We start from the raw sequence: 13122 nt of genomic DNA, 5'->3' as shown, positions 1-13122 counted from the left end.
CTTCACCGTAATTCCAGGCATCGACCTCCTTCACAATTGGGAACCCCTGCAACTGATAGGTGGGAAGAAAAACGGGAGACTGTCCCTTTTAAACGTCATGGATTCTGTATCCCTGGAGACGTCCTGGATTCTCTTGTCAGGGTCAGAATTCTGGTCTTATATAGGATGCAAATGCGGAGTTCAGAGTAAAAGCATAAACAGCTGGTCCTGCTATTACGATTAGTCCTGCTCTTTTGTTCCTTGTTTTGACAACACCTAGGGCAAGGAGGTGTGGCAGAGACCGGCCCATCTGGCTTTATTGTCCTTTTGATGTTAATTGAGAGATACGCAGGCAAAAGGAAGTCAGGAAACAAGGAGGTGTTTCAGTTCACTGTCCCTTTGATGCTATCGGGCGACACGCAGGCAAAAGGAAGTCAAAGAAGCAGACTTTGATGTTATCCAGGTAGTGTTTGCAGAGACTGGTTTACCATCTGTCTTTACTATCCTTTTGGGGTTGTCAAGGTAACACTCAGGACAAGGAGGTCAGATAAGCAGACTTTCAGATAAGCAGACTTGAGGATACATGTCAGTAATATGCTGAACATGTCAGTAATATGCTGAGGCATAACAGTCCACCCCTAGATCCTTAAGTCTGTACCTCCGAATAAGAAGTCATCCGAATAGAGTGAGAGTGTTCGTTTGTATACACAATAGGTAACTGAACAAATATAGATTAAGGGATGAAGAAACACCTTTTGTGCCGTAGCCCTCCCTCTAGTAAAAGCATTCCACCAAGGGTGTGCAGTGGTAGCTTCAATGTGATCTGTCACAGAATGCAAGTACATTGCTGATTTGCTTTATTTAGGATTGCTATATTTTCCATGGCTTTCTTTATAGATGGCAATAAAATACATCGGCAAAAGAAAAATGAATATTTACATTTGATATACACATACTGAAAAGGGAGCTTGAATAGCATGAATCACAAGTTTAACAGTACTGCTAGCAACAAAAACATTTTTATAAAGAACATGGTTCATAGAATGACACGTTTGTTTTATTTTGTTCATCTATTAGTTGCCCATGATAAGTTGGAAACCCTAATTGGGGTCCCAATGCCAAAGGCATCACCGTAAAAGGACACATTGTTTCATTTCAAAATTACACCATTTTCTATCTAAGGGTACAGAATGTGATGTGGTTTTAAATCAATGAGATAAAGTTAATTCTTTGTGATATCATTAACGACAAGTAACATTAACTGATCATATCGTAGCGTTAGTTCATAATTATGTACAGTATTTGGCACCCATTCACCTTCTCATCTAAATACATCTGCTACTCTGGAGCCAAAATATGCTTGTTTGCCAGCCAGTATTTCAGAAACAATAGTATTTATTCTACATTTAGGTAAAGGTAAAATGGGAAAATTAATTTTCCCTTCATAAGTTATTTCCTTTTGTTCTAAACCTGGTATTCTTGCCTTCCCTAATATTTCTTGCTAATTAGGCATTTTACTTGAAAGTATCACGTATAGGGAATCATGGAAATTAATAATCTTATTAATATTATATTTGTGCTCTTACTCATGGCTTACATACATTTAGGGTAGCTTCATATTCACCATCGATCACTGCAGTTATCTGGTATCCCGTTTTTCTTAGCAGCTTTGGTTAGGGTCTGGCTATGCTCCAGTTTCAATAGGCTTGCTATGCCACTCACATGCCTTCACTCACGTAAGATTCACGTGCACCACCCCCAGAGACCAGCCCTAATGTGAAGTGGCAGGATATAGGCTCACTTCTTTTCCCAAGTCGGTGCCACATAATAGCGTCATGGCACGGCACTATATGTCTGGTTGCGTGTCATCATCTTCTTGATCTGGTGAAATTTTCTCTTAACCCAGCATGTTAGCCAAATCATCAGAATAAGAGAGCAGAGCTGACCAATTTTATCACAAAAGGATGAAAGTCTATATGGAATAACATTTCCCAGTACGTGATTTTCCAAGGAAAATATTTCATCATGACTGTTTAGCTTCAATGCTTTAGTTACAATAAACACCCCTAGTGGTAAAAGAGAAGATAAGAGAAAAAGGAGAAAAACCACTTTATGTACAGAAGGTGATAACATGTGACACAATACTTGTGTGTAAGGTAGTATTTGTGTGAGATGAGAGAAACAACACTAATGCACTTAAAGGTATTCTGTAGGACATTCAGAAAATACACCTTTTTATGTCCTGGACATAATTATTATGTCATTTAAGAGAGACCATACACACGTACAGAATGTGATAACATTTGACACAATACTTGTGTGTAAGGTAGTATTTGTGTGAGATAAGAGAAACAACATTAATGCACTTAAAGGTATTCTGTAGGACATTCAGAAAATACACCTTTTTATGTTCTGGACATAATTATTATGTCATTTAAGAGAGACCATACACACGTACTGATTGTAATACCAAAATAACTTATGTCAGAGATGTGCACTGCACTGTTTATACCTGGTAAGTTAAATAAAGAGAGACCATTTTTTATTTTATTTAGCAAATATCAAATACCAATGAACACCATTTTACCAGGTATAAAGCTTTCTAATTTTTTCTCTTCAGATATCCTTTTATAATATAACCCCTAACTAAATTATCATTGGGCTGTATGAGCCATAGCATAAAATCATTGTGAGCATGGTTTTCATAAGAAACTTTCTTGTAGGTGGGGGAATCTTTTTTGTAAAGGGATATGGTACCATTTGGATTAATAGAAGGGGTGGAATACACTCTGGAAATGGCCAATGTGCGATGTTTATTGGGGTACCCCATAAGCTAAAACAGACAACACATAACAGAAACTGACAAACACAGAGCTCCGGCATGCTTTCTTCCATCGGTAATGATTCAGGGTTGAATTTAATCTGTAAATAAGCACACTATTAATCAAAAGAGTCATAAACAAAATTGGTATCCATTGGATTCCCACTATCAGGTCACAGTGCTGGAAGTATTTTAAATATGGCACAGTGAAATTGGTTCTCCTGACCATGTCTGGATACTAAGCTTCTAAAAGAAAGAGAGATAGAAACTTAAGTTCTTGCTGGTCTCCTTTCTTTCTTCTTCCATTTCAAAGCTCTGTCACACAATTATAAGAGAATGCAAGCAGGGACTTTTTCATCTATAAAACATACAAGAGAAGTTTACGTGCAGGTACAGTGGTTCACAATGTTAGTGTTTGAGGTAAAAGACACATTTGTAAAATCACTTGGAGTGCAACTTCCTTATACTATCTAACAAAACTTTATACTTTATAAAGGTCACTTAGCAATATTTCTACTTTTTTATTGTCCAACCTACCCCATATGTTACCCCAGATGTGAAATATGTTGCCTCCAGAATCAAAAAAGGCCCAAGTCTGTTTTTTACTTTGGGGAGAAGGGAAGTTTACAATTTTCTGTTTAACTTTCTCTATCACCTCTCGGCATCCTTTTGCCCACTTTCTGCTGTAATCTTGTGATAGAAAGTGGGACTATGTAAGTATTTTTGTGGTAGTCTGGTATATGTATATTGCATCCCTTGCCAAGTGAATGCAAATTGTTCTGGACATTGCTCCACTATAGGAATAGTAAAAATGCATTGGTTCATGTTTACAATTTTTGTGGAGATCGGTACTACTATTGGTTTCCCCACCACTACTGATCTCATAGGAATGTCTGGCAATTTACCAAAACTATAGATTCCATCAGAAAGCTGTCATGTTAACCCTTTTTGGATATCTAGCCCTATTATATTTTAAGGAATCCCATAGATTAATACAGTATATTCCCAAATTGGTAATTGTCCAATTTTAAAATTTGTAAAAAAAATTTTTTTCTTCCTGCTTGTATAATTTTCCCCCCAATCCTGATATTTATATTCCTCCACCCCAGTGTCCACTACAGCTTGTACCTTTTGCTCCCCAGATTTCTACTAAATATTTATCTCTACCTGCGGACGCTGTTCTAATTTGTTCCAGGCAAACACTGAGGCTCGGCATTCACATTATTGATCCTCCCAACACTTCCACCCTTTTAAATCAGGATAAAGAATGGAAGCAGTTTCCTCAGGGGGAGCCGTTGGCACCAAAATATCCTCCCTCTCTCCTTTGTTCATTTGTGCTTGAGATATAGATTTCTTTCCCAGTCCTCTATTTTTGTACATTTCCCCTAATGTCCTTGTATTCTTCCCATCTATTTCTTCCCCCTCTACACCATCTTTTATTAATTTCAAAAACATATTCCTCCGAGACACCCGATTAGCCCTGTTTGAATTGGATTGTCCTTTTCTCTTTTTATCAAAAGTATTTTGAGGTCCCCAGCCCCCCCAATCTCCTAACTGTCGGACCGCTTCTAAGGCTTCCAAAATAGTCCTGTCTATTTGATTGATCAACAAAGTTATCATTACCTGTTTGTATGCTGGTGCAGCATACTTAATAATTTTATTTCTCATGGACACAGTAAAAGGTAATGACATATATATGTCAGTGTGACCTATTACTAAGGCTACCTTCATAGTCTCCTCCTTAATTTTCATTTGAGCATCTTTTAATGTATACCAAATTTTATCATTTGAGGGCCAATCAGATTCAAGTGGATATCGCTTCGTAACACCCCTACTAATTATCTCTAATAAAGACCATTGGGCATTATTTGCAGGATAAGGATCCTCCCGTAACGCATTTTGTACTGCTACTTCTTGACTAATTTGAACAAATTTAGGGGCATCTGTGGCATCCCACATAATCCCTGCTGCGCCCATCTCCTGCACCCGAATTACCCATTGTATTAGTGGTTCCCCAGGCTGCAGTGTAAAGTGTGCCATCGTATCCATGATTTCATGTGGAGTAACATCCTCCATAACATTATTTCTAGTTAGATTTTCTCCTGTTTGTAGACTTCCCTGTAATCTTTGTCTCCTCACAGGCTCTGCTTCTAAACTTTCTGCCTGTTCTCCTTCAACACATATATCCTCCTCACTGTTATTATAATTTGAATCCCAAATATCCCCATCCCGTTTGTTTGGATCCGGCAGATGATAAATTAAGATTTTAACTTTTCTGTAACTCACTTTCCGCCTCCGTTTTTTGTATTTATATCGTGCACATCGCACAGCCTTATCCATTAACAACTTATTCTGACATTATAGCATTCTAATGGCATGCTGTTGATTACACCTTTTCTTTTCCAGCTCTCATAATTTCAATTGTAATTCAGGTTTAGCTTCATGCAAATTCCTCCAGTCTGACAAAATCATCCTTCCTTGTCTAGAAATTCCTTCTTGCTCTTCTCCTTTTTAGATTTTCACCTTTTGTAAGGAGGCACATAATTCATGTGGATCCCCACTTCCAAAAGTACAGGATTCACATAATCCTGCTTCTACAGACCACTCAGTGGCCATTAATTTACCTATACTGTCATTCCCATTCGGAATGGAGGGATTGGGAGCCTGCTCCTCAACCCCTTGTTTCATCTGGTGCTTTTTTGACCACATTGATCAACCCCACTTCTGGTACCAATTTGTTCCGCCACTAATTTCTGTCAAATGGGATGATCAGTGACACTCAGAAAAGCACACATACAATATAAAGCATAAACAATAACACTTTATTATATATATATAAGAATTAAATAACTTCACCGTAATTCCAGGCATCGACCTCCTTCACAATTGGGAACCCCTGCAACTGATAGGTGGGAAGAAAAACGGGAGACTGTCCCTTTTAAACGTCATGGATTCTGTATCCCTGGAGACGTCTTGGATTCTCTTGTCAGGGTCAGAATTCTGGTCTTATATAGGATGCAAACTGCGGAGTTCATAGTAAAAGCATAAACAGCTGGTCCTGCTATTACGATTAGTCCTGCTCTTTTGTTCCTTGTTTTGACAACACCTAGGGCAAGGAGGTGTGGCAGAGACCGGCCCATCTGGCTTTATTGTCTTTTGATGTTAATTGAGAGATACGCAGGCAAAAGGAAGTCAGGAAACAAGGAGGTGTTTCAGTTCACTGTCCCTTTGATGCTATCGGGCGACACGCAGGCAAAAGGAAGTCAATGAAGCAGACTTTGATGTTATCCAGGAGGTGTTTGCAGAGACTGGTTTACCATCTGTCTTTACTATCCTTTTGGGGTTGTCAAGGTAACACTCAGGACAAGGAGGTCAGATAAGCAGACTTGAGGATACATGTCAGTAATATGCTGAACATGTCAGTAATATGCTGAGGCATAACAGTGGGATAGATTACATTTAATGTTTATGTACATAAAATGCTGTTGGCATTGAGATAGATGTGTGAAATGTTTGAAAACAAAAATGAATAAATTGATGAATCAAAAAAAGCAAGAAAATAAAAACTGTCCCCAGTAGCTGTTCTTTCTGGAGTAGAGGTCATTAAAGAACACTCTCCTTCCCTCAAGAATAAAGCTATATATTGTAATGCCAAGTTGCCCACCAACATTTCCTTGAAGACAGACAGGGAAAAGACCAACATGGAAGCCACCTATTCATGCACTACAGGATTTACATCTCTGATTTCTATTACAGGGACACTACATATTCATTGGAATCTATGGGGCTCACAATCAAAGCTAAAATATGTCCAAAAACCCACCCAAGTTGGCATTTGGATGACCTAAAAGACAGGTTGTCCAAGTGCCGATAATTGAAATGGATTTTTGAATATATCTAGGGACTGTTTAGGCCTCAAAATCCCACTGTGCGGCCAAAGCTGAAAGGAGCATTTTTGGAGGAGTGGTTAGGGCGGGATGTGGGCCGACCTACACTTAGTTGTCCTGCAGTGATAATTGAAGGTTTGACGAGACTTCCTGGACGGAACTTATATGTTGTAACTTAGATGCTCTAAAATCGGGTATTAGTGCCCAAAAGATATTGAAAGTGACCAGATAACCACTGCAGAGACTAGGTAAAGACCCCTTCACACTCCCCTGTGTTCACTGACCCCGTTGCACCCCTACAAAAAAATCTGAATAAAAACATACATCAGCAGCACCTGACTTGGGAAAGCCTAGTAGAGCTGCACAGAGGTGGCTTAAGTAGTCTAGGAGGTGGGCTAGTAAATCATAGAGAGGAGTACCTAGGTCCATAAGCCACTCTGACCATGAGGTTCACGGTGGAAAATGAAAGCCCACCAAAACCCCATTGTATTGCCATATAGGTGGCACCTGCAGCCATAAGAGCTATTGGGGTTGTAGACAGGTGGGTATAGTGGATTTTGGGGGTCACACCATGACCTGCAAGGGAGTTGTGGTAAGATATTTATATGGCACCCTTTTTGTGAAGTTCATAGCAGTGCCCTGTAAGGTGCCCAATACTCTGTTGCCATGTTTGGGTGGCCAGTCCATCACTTTGCTGGCCCCTCCCACATCCAAAAGGTTTTGTTCTGGGCCTTTGGAACTTGGATGAATTTTTGGATGAGAATGGGGTATAAAGATAGATGACCTGGCGGTCTGGACGATCAAACAGTTGGACGTAGAAGTAGACGATTTTTGAGAAAAAAAATATTTTGTACGTATTTTTCGAGAATGGACTTTGGACGCTGCTGACTTTGGGTGACTAGTGCCCTAGGACTTAGACGTTTCTTTTGATGATGCTCCTCCACGTCACTTTTAGCTCACCAGAAACCATTTCAACAGTCTTGACTGTTTGTTTTTATTTTTTCACTTTCTTTTTTAGTTTATGATATTTTATTTTTAAACCTCATTCATTGTTTTGCCACTTGGTTTTTGTTTCCTACTTTATTATTTAAATTTCATTTAAATTTCCCAAGAATTCTATAGTTTCAACGGTTCTCCCTTCTGCTTCTATTTCCTATCTCCCCTCTTTTTTCAACCTTTCAAAGTCCTTTAGACCATTGTAGCCTTATTAGAATGTTTATTTTCTTATTTTTTCTCATCTATCTCTATTTTATTTTTTCATTACTCTACTAATTGTCATTTTTCTAGGTACTTTAGTTAGATTGTGAGCCTTCGGGACAGTAAGGGAATATCTAAGTACCTATTTTACTTATAATTTTAATGTACCCTATTGTCTATTTTTTTCTGTAAACCGCTTAGAATCCTAACGGAGTTTAGCGGTATATAAGAAATAAATTACATTACATTACATTTCTTGTATCCAAATCACCACAAAAATCCAGAAATTTCGAGCAAATCTTTGAAGATTTTTGTAACAGATGATCAAAATATTACACTGCTGAATCCCTCTGCCTTCAGAAGCTTGCTTGGGAGAGCAGAACTTGTCACCTTCTTTCTCTTTTTCCCATTCAAGAACGAGAGACATATTTTCAAACTTAATTAGTTTGAAAAAGCTATTCAGTAAAAGCATCAGATTTGGATGCAAAGATCAGATGTACTGTGCATTTTACATATGAAGACAGTTTAGGAAAGTCCTTAGAAGGCATTGTCTCTATTCGGTTGCAATGGTTTTGTTCAGAAGTCTAGATAGCAGAGAGATACCAAAATTGAGTCAATGTTTGGAACCATTAGCCAGACCCAGTATCAGGAAAGCCAACCCTAAGATCCTGGCCAATCTGACTTTAAACATGCAGAACGGAAGATTTGGTATAAGTCTGCATTGCTGGTGGTTGGGGTTTGTCTCTGAACTACAGTAAATCCCATATTTTGATCAGCAGCTGCCAGAGTTCTCTGGGGAACGGAATGTTCTGGGAAATGAACCGGGACTGTGGGTGGAAAGCCCTTTGAGCGGCATCCAGGGGCAATGGTCAACAGAATGAGAAAATATTTACAGAATTAGGAAACCTCAGCAGGAATGATTGACTCATTTTCTAAAGGCATAGAGGACCTTTTTTAAAAAAAAATCTTTATTAATTTTTAAAACTAATACAAAGTGCCAGAAATTATACAGACATTAATAACGAACATAAGCACTTAAATTTCATCAATAACAATGCAGAAGAAAAATATCCCTCCCCTCCAACAATTTAGTCAAGAAATAAACCAAAAACATAAGATGTCAATGGGCCCCAAACCAAATTAAAAAAATTGCTATGCCCCAACATATCAGCATTCATCTTTTCATATTTGTAACCTAAAGATAAACTGGCCCACCAAAAGGATAGTTGAGACGGTCACAATTTTTCCAATTGTGGGTTCTCATTTGCATAGCTATTCCTGCCATAATTAGGAAAAGCCTGCATTTCAGCAATTCATGAGAGGCTTAATATGCAGCAGTGTTCCACATATAATTGCCTTATATGTCAAAGGGATTGTTGATTCCAGTATGAGGTTAATCTGTCCCCATATTGACTTCCAGAAGTTGAATAGAGGACCATTTTTGAAAAGGACTTCTAAGTCTGATTTTGACGTTTTCCAGATGTCCAAATTCAGAGGCTCAAATTTTCAAAAGGTAAACTGCTAGACGTCCAAATATTTTTTTTTTAAATCATCTACTTGGATGTCTTGACCGACAGGACATCCAAAGGATATCTAGCCTTAGGATACCTAACTTTATACCCCATTTTCAACCACAGAAACATCCAAACCCAGACCATTTGGACATGGGAGGGGCCAGTATTGTAATGGACTGGCTACATAGACATCCCAACAGAGCAGTGGGACATCTTAGAGGGCACTGATGTGAACTTCACAAAAAGGGTGCCAGATACACATCTCATCATAACCCCCTTATCACTTATGGTGAGCCCCCCAAACCTACTATACCCATCTGTCTACCACCCCAATAGCCCTTATGGCTGCAGGTGGCACCTATATGGTAGTAGAGTAGGGTTTTGGTGACCTCACACTCTCCGCCATAAATGTATAGGTTAAAGTGGCTTATGGGCCTGGCTCCTCCTCTCTATGGTTCACTAGCCCACCCACCATGCTACTTAAGACACCTGTGTGATGTTCTACTAGGTTTTCCCATACCAAGTGCTGCTGTTCTAGAGACAAGTATGTATGTATTTATTTATTTAAAAGATTTCTTAACCGCCTATAACTAGGGGGTTTTACAAAGAAAACAATCATATAAGAAATATACAGCACATGATACAAACAATAACAGCAGTTCCTTCATATCAGCCATATTTTACGGCACTTGACAGCGTAGCAATACTAAAAACTTTATTATTTACACAATACTTGAACAGTTTACATAAAGATTCAACAAATTGATTGCTCTATAACACTTATTTTCTCTTATGCTCTTGTTTGGGGTTTTTTTTTTTTTTGCTGGTCTTTAATTACTTGTAAACAGAGTCGAGCTCCACTGGGAGATGACCCGGTATATAAATCGAAGACTAGATTAGATTAGATTCTTAAATTTCTGAAAATCAGTTCAGTCAACTTATTCCAAAGCGTTACTCCCATGAGTTTCAGTCAGATCTTTGTGGGGTGGGAGGGGGTTAATGACCACTGGAGGATTGGGGGGGGCATTACTTAATCCCTCCAGTGGTCATCCGGTAAATTTGAGTACCTTTGTGGCACTAAGATGCTTCTAAAACAGGTCTAACCCAAAATGTCTAAGTTTGCTCAAGGACGTTCTGGGAAAGGTTCAATTATCATCACAAGGCATCCAAGTCTAACCCGCCCACCACACCTCCCCAAAAGCCCCCTAGATCTCTGGATGCACAGCGAGCAAAACGTCACACTAGACATCCAGAAAGTTGGCTTCAAAAATCGGCACTTGGATGTCTAAGTGCCCACTTATGACTGTTTTTGGACATTTCTAATTTTTAATTATGAGCCCCAAAGGGTCTAAGAAATAATCTGGGAAGAGAACTGAAGCTCTTAAGAACTTTTCATCCCAAATGCTAGTTTCAGCTCAGTTTATTTTTCACCCTTTCCCAGTTCAAAAGATAATATCATATCACTTTAAAAAACAACACTCATAAAATGCATATTTAATTGGATTTAGCTCACATTTTTTTTAGCTCAAGGTGAGTTACATTCAGGTACACTAGGTATTTCCCTGTTCCTAGAAGATTCACAATCTAGTTTTGGTACTTGAGGCAATGGAGGTTAATGACTTGATCAAGATCACAAGGAGCAGCAGCGGGATTTGATCTGGGCTTCCCTGGATGTGAGCCTGGTGCTCTAAACCAGTGTAACGCAACCTGTGTGCTGCAGCAGCACCAGTGAGGAGAGGCGCTGGCTGACTGCTTGTAGGACGTGCCTCTTGTGGTGAGAGGCGTGTCTTGTAGGCAGTCAGTTGGCATCGACTCTCCTCCTCGCATCTCCCTTCCTCTCCTCCAGGATCCCCCACCGAAGAAACAGGTTCAGGGCCGTGACTAAATGGGCCTCTGTGCGTGCGTGGGTGTTGACGTGATGACATCACATCGACATCCGTGCATGCACGGGTGCCTTCCAGCCGGGGCACTGGGTTTAGTGTGCTAGCAGTCGAAAAGTTTGCGGGATACTGCTCTAAGCACTAGGCTACTCGGAAAACAATATCATGTGTGTTATTTTCAAAAAACACATTGAACTAGACTTAACCTACATTTCCACTTTAAGCAGAGGAGCCTGCTCGTTCTTCCCATGAACCCCTATGGGTATAATTTCACCATAAAAGCCCCTAGTTTAGCTGTTGTTGTATTAGGGGTTTTTATGTTCATTCCAAAACCTTGAATATATAGAAACATGATGGCAGATAAAGGCCAAATGGCCCATCTAGTCTGCCCATCCGAAGTAACCATTATCTCTTTGATTGTGTAAGACAAAATGTATTGGAAGGATTGTGCATGTGTAGGAATAATACAGAATACAAAATACTGAGTGGAGTAGAAAATGTAGACATGAATTGCTTGTTTACTCTTTTGAAAAATATAAGGACTAGGGAGTAGAGAATGACACTTTGACAAAATTCATCACCGTTCTCGTCCCCGTGGATAACCGCAGGAAATAATCCCATGTCATTTTCTAGTGTCTATTTCAATCTCAAACCTTCTACGCCAGCATTCTTCAAAGCAAAGCTTGCGGGTCAGTGGTTGTGGCCATTCAAACTCTGATTCTTCCCTCTCTCCTTAAAGAATGACATGAAGATGGTTTCCCGCAGTTATCTGCGGGGACGGGAATGGTGATGAATTTTGTCACCGTGTCATTCTCTACTACGGAGCACATGGTGGAGCAACTAAGTAGTAAATTTAGAACAAATCAGAGAAAATATTTCTTCACTTGATTTGTAATTACAAATATGGTAAAAGAATATGGTAAAAGCAGTTAACTTAGCAGGATTTAAAAAAAAACATTTGGATAATTTCCTAAAAGTCCATAAACCATTATAAAGATGGACTTGGGAAAATCCAGTACTTTTTTTTTCTAGGATAGACTGAATATATTGCCAGGCACTTGTGATCTGGATTGGCCACTGTTGGAAACAGGATATTGGGCTTGATGGACCTTTGGTCTGTACCAGTATGGCAAAGCTTATGTTCTTAAGTGGTAAAACAGATACAAGATATTCCACATGCTTGTATGGTGAGCCCTCCAAAACCTACTATACCCAATTTGTACCACACTAATATCCCTTATGCCTGCAGGTAACACCTACATGTGGGTACAATGGGATTAGAAAGGGGGTTCACTAATTCCACCATATGTTTAGTGGTTAGAGTGGAGTATAGGTCTGACATCCCATCTCTATGGTTCACTACACTGCCCACCAATCTGCTTGGTGCTCTACTAGGATTGGCCATATATGAAGGTGTCATACAGGCAGGTTTGCACTGTTTTATTTACACCTTTGGGGGGGGGGGAGGAATGGGGTCAGTGACCACTGGAGGAGTGTGGAGGGCCATGCTTACATCACTCCAGTGGTCACCTGGTCAGTTTGGACACATTTTAGGCCCTTCTTTGTTAAAACAGGGTCTAGCCCCAGAAGTTAAATTGTGCCCTAGATGTATTCTTAAATGTTTAATTATGGCAGTAAGCACCCAAATCATAAGCTCACCCTAGTCCCACCCACACCAAGCCTCTAAAATACCCCCTTGATATTTAGATGGATTGAAAATACGTTTTGAAAATAGCAAATTGGAAGGGTTTGGCAAGAAAAACACCCATCTGCCACATTTTGGACATTTTTCTTTTTTAATGAGCCCTATAGCAAATCTCTGATGTCACAGCTGGGAAAGTTCC

Source organism: Geotrypetes seraphini, chromosome 13 (genome assembly GCF_902459505.1).
Source record: "Geotrypetes seraphini chromosome 13, aGeoSer1.1, whole genome shotgun sequence".
Taxonomy (NCBI): Eukaryota; Metazoa; Chordata; class Amphibia; order Gymnophiona; family Dermophiidae; genus Geotrypetes; species Geotrypetes seraphini.
The sequence above is the reverse complement of the archived record's forward strand: the minus strand, read 5'-3'. Positions refer to the sequence as shown.